Source organism: Oncorhynchus nerka, linkage group LG27 (assembly GCF_034236695.1).
Source record: "Oncorhynchus nerka isolate Pitt River linkage group LG27, Oner_Uvic_2.0, whole genome shotgun sequence".
Classification (NCBI taxonomy): domain Eukaryota; kingdom Metazoa; phylum Chordata; class Actinopteri; order Salmoniformes; family Salmonidae; genus Oncorhynchus; species Oncorhynchus nerka.
Genome location: NC_088422.1, coordinates 37,412,106 through 37,423,336, shown reverse-complemented (window position 1 = coordinate 37,423,336; position 11,231 = coordinate 37,412,106). Strand labels below are relative to the sequence as shown.

The 11,231-nt window shown below is 42.0% G+C and overlaps 1 non-coding gene and 1 pseudogene across 1 annotated transcript; one reads left to right on the top strand and one right to left on the bottom strand.

The window, feature by feature from the left end:
• Positions 1-3,557: 3,557 nt before the first annotated feature.
• Positions 3,558-3,626, bottom strand: trnaa-agc (transfer RNA alanine (anticodon AGC)). The gene has a single exon. It is a non-coding gene; the product is annotated as a tRNA-Ala (tRNA).
• Positions 3,627-4,148: 522 nt separating this feature from the next.
• Positions 4,149-6,515, top strand: LOC135565341 (arrestin domain-containing protein 3-like; annotated as a pseudogene).
• The last annotated feature ends 4,716 nt before the right edge of the window (positions 6,516-11,231 follow it).

Here is an 11,231-nt window from a genome sequence, read left to right as displayed (position 1 = left end):
CTCACGTTGGCTACGGAGAGCGTGATCACACAGTCGTCCTGAACAGCTGATGCTCTCATGCATGCCTCAGTGTTGCTTGCCTCGAAGCGAGCATAGAAGGTATTTAGCTCGTCTGGTAGGCTCATATCACTGGCAGCTTGTGGCTGTGCTTCCCTTTGTAGTCTGTAATAGTTTGCAATCCCTGCCACATAAGACGAGCGTCGGAGCCGGTGTAGTATGATTCATTCTTAGCCTTGTATTGACGCTTTGCATGTTTGAAGGTTCGTCGCAGGGCATAGCAGGATTTATTGTAAGCTTCCGGGTTAGAGTCCCGCACCTTGAAAGCGGTAGCTCTACCCTTTAGCTAAGTGTGAATGTTGCCTGTAATCCATGGCTTCTGGTATGTACGTACAGTCACTGTGGGGACGACATCCTCGATGCACTTATTGATAAAGCCAGTGACTGATGTGGTGTACTCCTCAATGCCATCGGAAGAATCCCGGAACATGCTCCAGTCTGTGATAGCAAAACAGTTCTGTAGTTTAGCATCTGCTTCATCTGACCACTTTTTTATAGACCGAGTCACTTGTGCTTCCTGCTTTAATTTTTGCTTGTAAGCAAGAATCAGAAGGATAGAGTTGTGGTCGGATTTCCCAAATGGAGGGCGAGGGAGAGCTTTGTACGCGTCTCTGTGTGTGGAGTACAGGTGATCTAGAATTTCTTTTAACCTCTGGTTGCACATTTATCATGCTGATAGGACTGTTTCGAGGAACAGATCTGGGGAAGGGTACCAAAACATTTCTGCAGCATTGAAGGTCCCCAAGAACACAGTGGCCTCCATTCTTAAATGGAAGAAGTTTGGAAACATCAAGACCCTTCCTAGAGCTGGCCGCCCGGCCAAACTGAGCAATCGTTGAAGGGCTTTGGTCAGGGAGGTGACCAAGAACCTGATGGTCACTCTGACAGAGCTCTAGAGTTCCTTTGTGGAGATGGGAGAACCTTCCAGAAGGACAACCATCTTTGCAGCACTCCACCAATCAGGTTGTTATGGTAGAGTGGCCAGATGGAAGCCACTCTTAAGTAAAAGGCATATGACAGTCCACTTTGAGTTTGCCAAAAGGCACCTAAAGGACTCTCAGACCATGAGAAACAAGATTGAACACTTTGGCCTGAATGCCAAGCGTCACGTTTGGAGGAAACCTGGCACCATCTCTACAGTGAAGCGTGGTGGTGGCAGGATCATTCTGTGGGGATGTTTTTCAGTGACAGGGACTGGGAGGCTAGTCAGGTTTGATAGAAAGATGAACAGCGCAATGTATCGAGAACTCCTTAATGAAATCCTGCTCCAGAGCGCTCAGGATCTCAGACTGGGGTGAAGGGTCACCTTCCAGCATGACAATGACCCTAAGCACACAAGACAACGCAGGAGTGGTTTTGGGGCAAGTCTCTAAATGTCCTTGAGTGGCCCAGCCAGAGCCCGGACTCCCCAAATACAGGTGTGCCATGCTTGTAGTGTCATACCCAAAAAGACTCGAGGCTGTAATTGCTGCCAAAGGTGCTTCAATAAAGTACTGAGTAAAGGGTCCAAATACTTATGTAAATGTGATATTTCCATTTCTAAAAACCTGTTTTTGCTTTGTCATTATGGGGTACTGTGTGTACATTTAATAATTTTTAGAATAAGGCTGTAACTTAACAAAATGTGAAAAAATTCAAGGGGTCTGAATACTTTCCGAATGCACTGTTGTGTATTTCTATCTCTCTCTGGGGATAGGCTTAAGCTTCTTTTCCTTTTATATAGGCCACTTTCTTATATATTAATGCATTTAGTGCTCAAATCTCTGACGGATCTATATTGTTTTAGGAAAGTAGCCTGAAAAACAAGTAGGCTAAGAAGTTTTGCGTATGCTACACGTCAACACAAGGATTAGTGTTTTTGCCATTCTTTTATAGGCTATTTTAAGGACGCTAAAATGTGTCTCATTTGGCCAATATCCCTCCTTTATTGATGGAACTGGCTGCACCAAGTCAGATCTGAATGCATATGGATGTCCGTTTAAATTTCTCAATTGTCCAGTAATCTTCCCGGTCACATTGTCCGGTTCCAAATTTTCCTAAAGGAAATCCTGGAAAGATCATATTGTTTATATGCAGATTTTTAAATATTTGCATGAAAATCTGTTGCCAATTGTATGGAAACCTAGCTATAGACACCCTAAAGACAGTGGCAAGTGCGCTAGTCCAGTTTCTCTTTGATTATGCCTGCACATGATGGATCACCATTAGCTAGAAACATCTAATGAATAAGCGACATATTAGGTTTGAATATTTTCCCTGTATATTCCATCCAATAATAACTTTTCTCCTGGGTAACCTGGTATTTCCCACCCAAACCGTAAGTGTCATCCTAAAGCATATGTCTGGATTTGAATAGAGGTTTGATCGGCATGAAAATTAATGTTGGATGCTACCTGAGCCTGAAGAGCCATACATGAAATACATTTTATGATCCCTACATTAAAAACCATATGGGTCCATGCCCCAAAAAAGCTGAAATGATTGTGCCATTACGCACAACAGAAAAACATAAAAGCCCATAGATGTAGCTCTGCTCTCTTGGCTAAGTAAATGAAGCAAGCGCTAGTAAGCTAATGGTTTTGAATGTAGACTATTATTGTATTATATCGACTTGAATTACGCACCTCTTTCAAACCATGAATCTATGAGAGAATGAGATGCTGGTACAGGACATGCAGCCTACAAATGTACAATTACAGGCTCGTGAATTTGATTTTAATTTGGACACACAGAGCCTATTTTACATTTTTATAATTAGTAGGCTGACTCATGCATACTTTTCATAATATTTCCCCTAATGTTGTGTGATGTGTGTATTAGCCTACCTCCCCTTTCTCTATTGTTGCTTCATTCCTTCTTTTCTTTCAACAGTTAGCCTAAATGAAATGTTTAGTTGTCCTGATCTTCATCATTTTAATGACATGCTTAAATAATTATATGACTAGAATAAGATGCAGATGGCTTTCTTTTCTCTTCACAAAGATTGAATGGTTACGGGTTTGAACAAATAACTGCTACAGCCTACTGCCATCCCGCATTCGCTCTTCTTTAAAACTTCCTGGCCGGTGGCCATGAGTTCTATTGGCTGCTGTATTTAACATTCAGCAAATGAGCTTGCATCCCTCTTCCAATAGTCTATTAGTATAAGAAATGCTAAAAAATTCATTCTTCCAGCAAGATATTCTAGTCTAGCTTTTCCTGGGACTCCAAGAGTTAAGGAGCGTTTTTTAAAGGAGAGGGGCCAGCGGAGAGCATGGTATATATTGCACAAGAGACAAGGCTATAAATTAGAAGGTTATGCATAGCCCATCATTTGTTAGCTAATTATAAGGTTAATAACTGCATTTTATTTATTACCTGAAAGAGGTAGGCTAGGACATGTGTATCTCAATATCAAATTTGATCAGCATTATCTGTTTTGGATTTACATTGTAGTCATTTAGCAAACACTCTTATACAGAGCGACTTACAATAGTGAGTGCATACATTTCCATTCGTTCTGGTCTCCGTGAGAATCGAACCCACAACCCTGGCATTGCTAGTGCCATGCTCTACCAACTGAGCCACACGGGACATGCAATTCAATTGATTGAGAGAGAGAAGACTGACAGTGCTCTGGAAGCCAGATGGAGATGTGTAAACTAGACTCACATTTAGTCCTTATTACTGTAGCATATGCTGCAGCAAATGTAGGGACCACAATGGAAATAAGTCCCCACCTTCATTTTTCAATCCCTGTCATGTTTATAATTACTTGTGTATATGCATTTTATTTTTGGGGGACAAATAAAAATCAATCCAAACTGTGCAGTGGCAATTGGTGAAGTCTTCGATATTGGGTAAGCCTACAAGGTAGGGAGGGATGTATTTTATGTTTGTCGAGTTTTATATCATCTATACTGAGCAAAAATATAAACTCAACATGCAACAATTTCTATGAGTTTTAGATCTGTCCCTTACACAGCGGGAAATGCAAATGTATTTGCTTTTTCGCAATGATCAGGTCATAAAATACTTACGGATACAATCTTGAAACCACTGATAGGGCTGTTAAGATGACCATATTATTGCCACACTGGCAGTCACGAGTCATGGACGGCAGTCAAATTCCACGTGACCGTTTAGTCAAGGTAATTAGGCTTCTCTAAGCTCTGATTCTGCTGATGGTCATTAGTAGCCTACCAAACTTGCTAACTGCCTAGTACTCAGCACTCTATTGTCCCTCTAATCACTCTGATATCAATGCAAATATTATCGACAATCTAATCAAACACTTCATGAGAGCCCATGAGGTCATGTTGCACAACATTTCTATAAGCTATGCGATTGCGTGAGAACAATAGTTTTGATGGCCTCTTAAAAATGGTATCCCATCAGCTTTCTATAGGCTAGGCCTACTATATTTATTTTAAGGAAAGTTGTTTGTTAGGTCTACTCATCTTGTTGGCGAAAAAGTAAATGTGGACAGTTCTTTCAATATCGTCAATATGCGCCTCGGAATTTGATAAGGGCCCATGCAGTTGCGTCCCGGATGTGTCAGTCTTCACTTGTAGCCTGTGAGAAAGACCTGATCACGTGACGGAGAGCCATTTGAGTGAGAGGTACTTCTGCATCAGCCAGGAGAAGGGAATTATAATATTCAGCCAAAGGGCCACATTTTTTTAGGGGGTATTACGGCCACACTATTTAACTAGGCGAGTCAGTTAAGAACAAATTCTTATTTCCAATGATGGCCTACCCTGGACAACGCTGGGCCAATTGTGCGCCGCCCTATGGGACTCCCAATCACGGCCAGATGTGATGCAGCCTGGAATCGAACCAAGGACTGAAGAGATAATTTCACCACATCTGGTTGCCATACAAATTGTATGGCTGTTTCACCATCTTTCACACAAGTTTCACATATTATCAGAATAATGACGAGGCCTGTATCATTAATCATACAGTATGAGCACAGAGCTGTAACATTGTTTGAGCCCTAAATGGCACCCTATTCCTTATATAGTGCACTACTTTTAACTGTTCTAAGGTAATGCGCTATAATAAGGAATATGGACCCATTTGGGATGCAGTCGTTGTGATCAGAAGTCTACTAATGAGGACAGTTAACCTGACCCCTGACCTGTATGTTGTTCCAGGCTCCTTTGGCAGGCAGCAACAATAAGACCCTGTGCTGCCTCTGGTGTGCCTCAGGGTCCATCTCAATGACCGTCTGCACTAAGAGGAATGGCTTTGTACCCGGTACTGGAACAATAGCAAACTTAGAGGGGTTCCAGCCCTGAAACTGTTTTTCCTTTGGCATTGTTGTATTTACAAGCCTTCAACCATCCTCATCTTGTGAGCTCACATTCTATGCACGAAGTGTAACGAAACGGGAAGTGGGTCTTTCTTTGTGGACACAGGAATAATAAAAGTTAGCTAGAAATTCTGGGTGTGTGTGCCTGAACAAAGTCACCGGTGAACAAAATGATAGCGTACTCTTGTCTATAGGCAAATAAACATACTTGATGGAAATTCCTTGTCAAGTTTTTACACTCAAATAAACAGACATCTTCTCACCTTTGGAATCCCCTTTTTCTGTAGGAGAGATGGTGAAAATAATCTGAGTTTAGTAATGGCTTATCTCGGACGATGACTCCACATGCCACCCGCATCCAGAAGCAGTTGTTTTACACCCACAACAAGTGCAACAGGATGTGGCAGAGGAAAAACCTGGTCTCAGTGAATGGTCAGCCAGTCAACCCCAGTAGCTCTGAGGTCTAAAGCAATATGATGCTTCCCATCCCTCCCAAAACGGCTCTCACAATCTCCAACTGTCCTATACTGGAGTTGGATTACACTGTGGATGTAGGTATCTGTCTTGAAATGATGCAGCTTTTACTGCCAATCCCAAAACAGCCCCCCGCCCTAAGCACTCTTGGAGATCAAGGACCGTATTCAAATGGAATCACATTTTATTTGTCATGGCCGAATACAGCAGGTGTTAGTGAAATGCTTACTTACAAGCTCTTAACCAACAATGCAGTTTTAATAAAATACACTATTCCCAAAGCATCTCCGAGAAGCAGTGCTTTAAGTAATGTTATTCATGATCTGAAATGCAAAACTGATCCTAGATCAGCACTCCTACTCTGAGACTCTTTGTGAATATGGGCCCTGGGAGGATAAGACTCGTATAAGCAATATGGAAATCGCCCCTCCTTGCCTTCTCGATTGCCCAGGTGGAATTTTTGCATATTTCTCACATCAATATAATCCTCTCGGATCTCCGAGAGAGGGTTAGATTGGTTATTGGACTTGACCAATGCTTCTGTACTGACGTTGTCTTCTATTGTTCTTCTCCTCTCCTGCAGGTGTGTCTATGTGTCAGAGGTTCCTCTGACCTAAAGGTGCTGTTCCCCATTGTGCTGTGTAATATTCCTGTTCATGCTTCCCAACCTCCCCCTCCATATCAGTAGGAGTAGCACTTGGACCCGTAACCAAAGTTATGTCTGTCTGGAACATAGGGGATATGAGGGTTTACCAGGAACAATTCTTCCAGTGCACTTGTTTTTTTCTTCACTGATTATTTGAACAAATCACAGGGTTCATTTGGCCCATAGACCAGTTAAGAGGATTTCAGAGGAGGGGGTGTGGACTTTGCCACTCCTATTAAGCCAAACATCTTAACACTCCCCAGTACAAAATCCAGTAGCTGGCCGGAGACCAGATTTCACGCAAGATTTTGATCCGAGATTAGACACTGCCAAAAACCTTTTAAAACGGGGTTTCCAATTCTACAATTTTATATGTTGTTGATTGTTAGAATTGTCATCAACTGGCATATCAAAACTTCCTTCCATATGACATTGTCTGATTGCATTGCCTCTTTCCATTGTGGGAGTCGAGTGCAAAATGCTCACGATAGACATTACTGCTAAGAAAATTAAGTGCTCAGAATTCCTCGACTTTTTAAAACGGACCTTTCAGCCCCTTTTCCCTTTCTTATTCAGCTCCTTCGGGGTCATGATGAGAAACTAGTGGAACACCGTAGGGAGCTAACTCCGACTACAGTTGATAAGGACTCAACTTGCTCTAACAAATCTTACAACACAACAAATTGTAGGATTTATGTGAATAGCCTCTTAATAAGGTTGATTTGTTGAGTTGCAGAAATAGCTCTCATGTTTTTACATAAGGTATCAGATTTTTAAACATTTTATGCTTGAACTTTTAAAAGGTGTTTCTGTTACATAACTCTGTTACGTTTTTATACACAGTTTATTTACAGTTTTATATATACATTTCTTACTACTTACATAGCAATGTATATGTATGCAATGGTGCCTTGCCATGCTTTAATGCTTAACACTAGAACCGTTAGGCCTTGAGGGACGCAACTTGTTTGCCAATGAGAGCGTAGTAAAGACATTGTCTTGCCAACATTAGATTCCACAAGCCTCATAACCACATTCTGTCACTCACTCACCTGCTGCCCGATTGGTTCTCCCTCTGCTCTTTCTTGAAGTCCATGATCATCTCCTTTGTTTTGTTGACGTTGAGTGAAGTTATTTTCCTCTGAGGGCCCTCACCTCCCTGTAGGCCATCTCGTCGTTGTTGGTAATGAAGCCTACTACTGTAGTGTCATCTGCAAACTTGATTGAGTTGCAAGCGTGCATGGCCACACACTCATGGGTGAACAGGGAGTACAGGAGAGGGCTGAGAACTCACCCTTGTGGGGCCCCAGTGTTGAGGATCAACAGGGTGGAGATGTTGTTTTCTACCTTCAACATCTGGGGGCAGCCCGTCAGAAAGTCCAGGACTCAGTTGCACAGGACGGAGTCGAGACCCAGGGTCTCGAGCTTAATGACGAGTTTGGAGGGTACTATGGTGATAAATGCTGAGCTGTAGTCAATGAACAGCATTCTTACATAGGTATTCATCTTGTCCAGATGGGATAGAGCAGTGCGATGGCGATTTGTGTTGTCTGTGGACCTATTGGGGTGGAAACTAAATTGGAGTGGGTTTAGGGTATGAGGTAGGGTGGAGGTGATATGATCTTTGACTAGTCTCTCAAAGCACTTCATGATGACAGAAGTGAGTGCTATGGGGCGATAGTCATTTAGTTCAGTTACCTTAGCTTTCTTGCTGAACAGGAGCAATGGTGGCCATCTTGAAGCATGTGGGGACAGCAGACTGGCTTAGGGATTGATTGAATATGTCCGTAAACACACCAGCCAGCTGGTCTGTGCATGCTCTGAGGACGCGGCTAGGGATGTCGTCTGGGCCGGCAGCCTTGCGAGGGTTAACACGTTTAACTGTTTTGCTCACATTGGCCATGGAGAAGGAGAGCCCACAGGCTTTGGTAGCGGGCCATGTCAGTGGCACTGTATTGTCCTCAAAGCAAGCAAAGAAGTTGTTTAATTTGTCTGGGGGCAAGACATCGATGTCCGCGACGAGGCTGGTTTTCTTTTTGTAATCTGTGATTGACTGTAGACCCTGCCACATACCTCTCGTGTTTGAGCCGTTGAATTATGACTACTGTCTCTACTGACGCTTTGTTTGGTTGCCTTGTGGATGGAATAACTACACTGTTTGTATTCGGTCATGTTTCCAGTCGCTTTGCCATGATTAGAAGCGGTGGTTCGCGCTTTCACATTTGCGCGAATGCTGCCATCAATCCACGGTTTCTGGTTAGGGAAGGTTTTAATTATCACAGTGGGTACAACATCTCCGATGCACTTGCTAATAAACTCGCTCACCGAGTCAGCGTATATATCAATGTTATTGTCTGAGGCTACCCAGATCCACATGATCGAGGCAATCTTAAAGCGTGGAATCCGATTGGCCAGACCAGCGTTGGATAGACCTGAGCACGGGCATTCACGGTTTTTATTTTCTGCCTATAGGTGGGAGCAACAAAATGGAGTTATGGTCAGATTTACCAAAGGGAGGGTGGGGTAGGACTTTGTTTGCATTGCGGAAGTTAGAGTAGCAATGGTCCAGAATGCTACCAGCTCTTGACGCGTATTCAATATGCTGATAGAATTTAGGAAGCCTTGTTCTCAGATTAGCTTTGTTAAAATCCCCAGCTACAATAAATGCAGCCTCAGGATTTATGATTTCCAGTTTACATAGAGTCCAATGAAGTTCTTTCAGGGCCGTCAAGGTGGGGTGGGGGGTATACACGGCTGTGACTGTAATCGAAGAGAATGCTCTTGGGAGATAATGCATTTGATTGTAAGGAATTCTAGGTCAGGTGAACAAAAGGACTTGTTCTTGTATGTTTATGATTACACCATGAGTCGTTAATCATAAGGCATACATCCTCGCCCTTCTTACCAGAGAGATGTTTGTTTCTGTCGGCACGATGCATGAAGAAAATGGGTGGCTGTACCAACTCTGACAACATATCCCGAGTGAGCCATGTTTGTGTGAAACAGAGAATGTTACAATCTCTGATGTCTCTCTGGAAGGCAACTCGTGCCCTAATTTCGTCCACCTTGTTGTCTAGAGATTGGACATTGGCGAGTAATATGCTCGGAAGCGGTGGATGGTGTGCCCGCCTTCTAAGTCTGACCAGTAAGCCGCTCCGTCTGCCCCTCCTGCGGCGATCGTGTTGTTTTGGGTTGGCCTCTGGGATTAGATTCCATGTCCAGGGTGGAGGTCCGAACAAAGGATCCGCTTTGGGAAAGTCGTATTCCTGGTCGTAATATTGGTAAATTGCCGTTACTTTTATATCCAATAATACTTCCCGGCTGTATGTAATAACACTTAAGATTTTCTGGGCTAACAATGTAAGATATTATACATAAAAAACAAACTGCTGCATAGTTTCCTAAAAACCTGAAGCGAGGCGACCATCTCTGTTGGTGCCGTCTAGTCTCTCTCGTCTAGTTTTTCCACTCCTAGCTTGAGGATAGTAATCCAACAAAGTGTGAAACATTTATATGGTTGAGTTTACTTTTGTCAGTAGGCTATGAAGAACCACTATAATCCATGCAAATATTTTTTTTCATATGAATTGTATTTGATGTGCCTTCATGTAAAACTAGAGATTAACACTCCCAATTTCATCTATTGACCTTTTGTTTGACCTTAACACAATAGTTCTATGAGGACATCTACTCATTTTAAACTATCAAAAAGAGTTGAACACATCTTTTAATGGCAGTATTCAACTAGTTGTTTTGAAGATTTATTGGAAAAATGTTTGATTTGATTTCAAATGTCAAAATTGTCCTTGTTTGTGGCATAGTCCTTGCCATTAAGTTCCCTTCAACCTTAACAAAGACCGTGAAGTACATGTCTCGTCTCTCTCTGTATTGCCAACATATCATATTGAATATCACAATAAGGGCAGAATTTACGTCCGAGAAACAAGGATCGTATTCGTTTTTTAATGGAATTGTCTCTGTATACATATTTTAACCACAATTCCTTTTAAAAATGTATGTTTGGTAATGTTTTATACATTTTATTTTATTTTACTAGGCAAGTCCAAATTATTATTTTGAATGACTGCCTAGGAACAGCCTGTTCAGGGGTAGAACGACAGATTTGTACCTTGTCAGTTCGGGGGTTTAAACTTGCAACCTTCCGGTTACTAGTCCAACGCTCTAACCACTAGGCTACCCTGCCGCCCCATGGAGTATCAAGGGAGCACTTTAGGACACTGATAGTTTTTTTCAGGCTGGAAATAGTGTCAGTGGCCACCTGTGCATCTTGGTGCATCTTAATTTGATCACTATTTTGTCACCAAAACATTCCCTGCGCATCAGGAAATTTAAACAAGCTTTAACCTGCAGTTCACTTTTTCTCCATGAGTGGGCACCAAACATTTTTTTTTTTAAATCTAGTTCAACTGTTGCCTGGGGTGGCCGAAAGATTAGGGCTTCTGCTCACACCCTTCTGGCCCAAATTACTAAATTCCCCCAATTTACATTTAGTTACACATTTCAAATAGACATTCCAGGGATAATAAATGACCATACCAGGCACTTTTATTTTAGACGGTTGTATTTGATGGGTAACATAAATATGAAACAAATAAAATAATATCAGTAGGCTATACCAAGATTAGTTTCCATTCATACAGTGTCGGGTAAATTGCCACAGTAGATTTGCCTTGGTAAAGAAGGATAATATATAATATATATATATATATATATATATATATATATATATATATATAT